The 5,950-nt window shown below is 39.7% G+C and overlaps 2 pseudogenes; both read left to right on the forward strand.

Moving 5' to 3' along the window:
• The first annotated feature begins 498 nt into the window (after window positions 1-498).
• LOC106727321 lies at window positions 499-1,092 on the forward strand (annotated as a pseudogene).
• Window positions 1,093-2,722: 1,630 nt separating this feature from the next.
• Window positions 2,723-3,316, forward strand: LOC106727322 (annotated as a pseudogene).
• The last annotated feature ends 2,634 nt before the right edge of the window (window positions 3,317-5,950 follow it).

The raw sequence follows: 5,950 nt of genomic DNA on the forward strand, positions 1-5,950 counted from the left end.
AAGCAATCAGGTATCTAATAAGAGGCATCTCTATGGGGAAAAAGTGGTTAATAATTGAAACATACTATAATCCTGGTTTCTGAGTTCCAAAGGCATGCAGCCAAGAAGATTTCTAGCTGTCTGGCTTGAAGCGTTTTCAGATAGGGTGAAGGCAGGCAGTGACAATCTGAAAGATTTTCCTGGTCTGCAGTTTGAATGTCTGGTGATCTTTTGAAAATAGGCACAAAGATTGTCCATATATGAGCTGTTGTGGTGATTTCTCTGCCATTTATATCAAGTTGTCTCATGTTAGCTTACAAGGCTTTGAGAAAAGGCCAGTTTTAGTTCTCAGTGATGCCAAGACAAATGATGGGAGGATAATTAGAAATATTACTTTGGAGTGTCATAGCCATATATTGGAGGAAACTAAAAGAATTCAAAATCCAATACAGTTTGCAGGTAGAAACAAAACCTCAGACGACAATGGGTAGTTATTGCAGTGCAGACACACCCTTTGCAATGATGCCCCAGATGCAGGCTTTGTTGCTGATCACCCTGGGCTTGCCTCTTGCTTCAGCCCTTGCAAAAGACTTTCTAAAACAGCCATTCCACCTCAGGAGCCTTGTCTGGGGAAACTGTGATGAGGGGAAGGACCCTGTGGTGATCAAAAGCCTGATTGTGCAACCTAACCTCATTGTCCATACTGGGAGTATGACTGTCAGTGCCCAAACCCAGACGAGTGTAACCCTTGATGCTTCTCAGAAGGTGGAGTTAACTGTGCAGAAAGAAATGGCCAGCTTCTGGGTCAAAGTCCTGTGTGTGAAACAAATTGGTATATGAATCTATGACAGCCTCTGTAATATATTTGACATTTGTATTCCCCCTGGAGGGTTCTCCCCAGAGCCCCTGCACAGCTATGCGCTTCCCTGCCAGTGTCCCTTCAAAGAAGGCATCTACTCACTGCCCAAGAGTGAAACCACCCTGCCCCACCTGGAGCTCCCTCGCTGGAATTACTACATCTAGAGCATCCTAAGCAGTGGTGAGAATCGCCTGGGCTGTTTCAAGATCGATGTCTCTCTAAAGGCATATGATGTGATACTAGCTACAGGATAGTGATGATGTGTGAGAGAGGTGTCCCTCTTCCTCTGTCTTGCATTTGCTAAGGTCAAATTCTAATTCTGTATTACCCTCTAAGCCCCTTTCTACAATGATGCCACTACCCATGCTGAAAAATCACTTTGTGCCTCATACATTTTAGGCGTGGGCAAGGGAAGATCAGCTTGGCAGTTCTTGATAGCCAGAGACATTTTGCCAGGCTGGCCACTTTATTTTCCTCCTCACCCGTATGGCTTTCTTTGTAAGAGCTTAACTCACTTTCTAAACAGTAAAGAAATAGGACCAACAAAGATATATAATTTCTCTCTAAAATCACCCTCATTTTTAACAAAAATAGCCACATTAAGACTAATTTACTTACAAAATAATTTACCCATAAACTCGACCTGTTATTTCAATAAATATAGGAATAGCAACATAAGCTCTTTTAAATGGGCTTTGCTGAAATTTTTCATAAGGAATCTCCAGATTGAACTTTGGAGCTCAATCTGGAGATTCCTTATGAAAAGTCAAGGCAAGGACTTGCCATCAGACTTTGCCTGCAACTCTCAAAGTTTTGGGTGAATTCCTCTATTCCTAAGGTACCCAAAATATCTTGAGATTCCTGTACATGCTTGGAAGATACCTTCTTTACTCACCAGGTAAAGCTGCTGAAAACCCTGTAAGCAAGGTACCAAGCTATTTCCAATGGATTTTTTGGCTTCCATGAGTGAATTTTAATTATTTAAAGCTGTCTGGTCATATCTGAATCTATGCATATTTCTCCCAAATATGATATTCCAGTCAGAGCTTGATAATATTACCAATTTCCAATTGTGACCTGAGTATTCTTATTTCTGAATTCCGAAGGGATCAAGTCTGAATTCCGGGATCAAGTAAGGATAAAAAGAGAAATGTTTCAATACAGTTCACAGCACTGATGATCATAAAAATTACATTTTTCAATGGTTTACTTATTTTTGTCCCCTACCCTGCACCCCCTTTCCCACTAGAACCGGAACCTACTTTTTTTACTGGTGTTCCTCTACAACAAAGCAGCAGCTGGCATACAGTAGGTAGTCAATACATGCTGGCTGAATAAATAAATGAATCTCCTTCTCTCACTGCCACAATCTCTTAACTATGTTAAATACTTGAGCACAGTTTGAAATTACCTCTTTTTAAAAGACAAGTCATGAAGCCCCCCACACATACCATCCCACATATATACACCCACTCACATTTTCAGCTCTTGTTTCTGCCTCCATCCATCACACTTACAATCCCAATTCAGTGTGCCACCACCAATTGTGCTCTAACATTCCACTGTGTTGTATCACACATCTGGCATGGTGATCTTATGAAAATAGGCACAAAGATTGTCCATATAGGAGCTGTTGTGGTGATTTCTCTGACATTTATATCAAGTTGTCTCATGTTAGCTTACAAGGCTTTGAGAAAAGGCCAGTTTTAGTTCTCAGTTATGCCAAGACAAATGATGGGAGGATAATTAGAAATATTACTTTGGAGTGTCATAGCCATATATTGGAGGAAACTAAAAGAATTCAAAATCCAATACAGTTTGCAGGTAGAAACAAAACCTCAGACGACAATGGGTAGTTATTGCAGTGCAGACACACCCTTTGCAATGATGCCCCAGATGCAGGCTTTGTTGCTGATCACCCTGGGCTTGCCTCTTGCTTCAGCCCTTGCAAAAGACTTTCTAAAACAGCCATTCCACCTCAGGAGCCTTGTCTGGGGAAACTGTGATGAGGGGAAGGACCCTGTGGTGATCAAAAGCCTGATTGTGCAACCTAACCTCATTGTCCATACTGGGAGTATGACTGTCAGTGCCCAAACCCAGACGAGTGTAACCCTTGATGCTTCTCAGAAGGTGGAGTTAACTGTGCAGAAAGAAATGGCCAGCTTCTGGGTCAAAGTCCTGTGTGTGAAACAAATTGGTATATGAATCTATGACAGCCTCTGTAATATATTTGACATTTGTATTCCCCCTGGAGGGTTCTCCCCAGAGCCCCTGCACAGCTATGCGCTTCCCTGCCAGTGTCCCTTCAAAGAAGGCATCTACTCACTGCCCAAGAGTGAAATCACCCTGCCCCACCTGGAGCTCCCTCGCTGGAATTACCACATCTAGAGCATCCTAAGCAGTGGTGAGAATCGCCTGGGCTGTTTCAAGATCGATGTCTCTCTAAAGGCATATGATGTGATACTAGCTACAGGATAGTGATGATGTGTGAGAGAGGTGTCCCTCTTCCTCTGTCTTGCATTTGCTAAGGCCAAATTCTAATTCTGTATTACCCTCTAAGCCCCTTTCTACAATGATGCCACTACCCATGCTGAAAAATCACTTTGTGCCTCATACATTTTAGGCGTGGGCAAGGGAAGATCAGCTTGGCAGTTCTTGATAGCCTGAGACATTTTGCCAGGCTGGCCACTTTATTTTCCTCCTCACCCGTATGGCTTTCTTTGTAAGAGCTTAACTCACTTTCTAAACAGTAAAGAAATAGGACCAACATTTTTTTGTGACCCCAAGTTCAGAATGACACAGTCTTATTTGCCTAAAGTACCTTTAAAATTTTCTCATTAAATTTTTTGTCACTAACTTAAAAGCAAGAAGAAGAAGAAGAAGAAGAAGAAGAAGAAGAAGAAGACAACAACAACAACAACAACCACAACAACAACAACAACAACAACATTGGAAACTAGTATCCACAAAGATATATAATTTCTCTCTAAAATCACCCTCATTTTTAACAAAAATAGCCACATTAAGACTAATTTACTTACAAAATAATTTACCCATAAACTCGACCTGTTATTTCAATAAATATAGGAATAGCAACATAAGCTCTTTTAAATGGGCTTTGCTGAAATTTTTCATAAGGAATCTCCAGATTGAACTTTGGAGTTCAATCTGGAGATTCCTTATGAAAAGTCAAGGCAAGGACTTGCCGTCATACTTTGCCTGCAACACCCAAAAGTTTTGGGTGAGTTCCTCTATTCCTAAGGTACCCAAAATATCTTGATATTCCTGTACATGTTTGGAAGATACCTTCTTTACTCACCAGGTAAAGCTGCTGAAAACCCTGTAAGCAAGGTACCAGGCTATTTCCAATGGATTTTTTGGCTTCCATGAGTGAATCTTAATTATTTAAAGCTGTCTGGTCATATCTGAATCTATGCATATTTCTCCCAAATATGATATTGCAGTCAGAGTCTTGATAACATTACCAATTTCTAATTGTGACCTGAGTATTCTGAATTCCGAAGGGATCAAGTAAGGATAAAAAGAGAAATGTTTCAATACAGTTCACAAAGGTATAATTTACCAAATTGCTGTAAGTCATAGTTAGTTTAAAAGAAAATGTTTCCTTAAAACTTTAGGGAAAATATTAAAGAACCAGAAATATTTCAAACAAAAATTTATAAAAATTGTAACCATCCTATCAGTTCATTTAGTTCCATGTACTTAAGGCTTGTTCTGCTTAATCTAATTTTTCCATTAGTTCTTTCAGCCTTGCCTGATAACTGAGGGTTATGAGGTCTGTGATAATTCCAAGAAGTTTGCAAGGCTTTTGTTAAGGTTCATATGAGTTGTTCAGTGAAATAGGTGTCTCAATGACTAGAGCTTGTGGAAGGTATACCCCAAGTGGGAAACTCATTTTCTAACACTTTCTTTGCCACTGGGAGGTCATTAGCCTTGCAGTAGAGAAGGCTTCAACCCATCCAGAAAATAGACACACAACAACAAGAACGTACTGAAACCCATACTAAGTGGCAGTCAAAAGAAGTCCAGCTTAAATGCACTATAGTGGATGAAGTTTTGCAAAAATCAAAAAATAGGGTTTGCCAGGGAGCTGGGAAGACACAAGTGGCCATGTTGGGTTTCCCATAGTCCTGACTATTCATTTTATTTATAGCCATTGTTCACCCATCTCAGTTTCTCTGATTCCTCTGATTTCTCTGTTACAAGGAGCCATGTTACAAGGTCATTAGGATGGTAAAATTCTGGCACTGAGGGGTCATTTTTACAGGAGCAAAATGAACTTCATCTGCATGTTCCACAATCTTTATTAAATTTTGTTGCTACTGCCTTTGTATGAAGTAGACATGAAACAGATTAACAAGAGAAAATGACCAAATTTAATTATGTACATATGTAAGAGAACCTCTCATGTATGTGGGGTCTCTACTGTCTCATATATATGTCCACTTGGACTTTAGGTGGTTCTGTTACCAAAATTCCATCATACTATATATTCAACTTTTAGCCTACTTTTTCATTTAATATTTTAACAATCAGTTCCCTATGTCATTAATAGATTTTCATGAACATCGTCTTTAATGATTATATATAATGATTCTATATATGGAAATATTTCCCTATTGTCAGACATGTAGATTGTTTCCAATTTGGCAATCTTATAACTAGTACTGCAATTAACAATTAACACTGGGATTTCCTTGGGATCTACTCCTATAGGTAAGATTATTTTACTGAAAAGTGTACCAATTAACATTTTTCTCAGCAGCAAATGAAAGGGTCAAATATATGTAACCATCATTAGCAATAATGTGGCCTTATTTTTTTTTTAACTTTTGCAAATTTGATTGATTGGCAATGGTATTTAATTGTAATTTTAAGAGGAAGAAAAAATGGCGGAGGCTTAGACGGACGTGTTGGTGCTTTGTCCCGGACCAGATAAGGGCGAGCAGCTGAAACGGGTAACATACAGCCCAAACAAGCAGAGGAGATTCAGCTGAGAGACAGTCTGCAGCCAGGAAAGACAGAGAACTCTTAGAAAATGGGGATGGTTAGAGATTGAGGCTGAAACCTCCCCCTGGGCGCCAGCTCAGC

Source organism: Myotis brandtii, unplaced genomic scaffold (assembly GCF_000412655.1).
Source record: "Myotis brandtii unplaced genomic scaffold, ASM41265v1 scaffold405, whole genome shotgun sequence".
Lineage (NCBI taxonomy): Eukaryota > Metazoa > Chordata > Mammalia > Chiroptera > Vespertilionidae > Myotis > Myotis brandtii.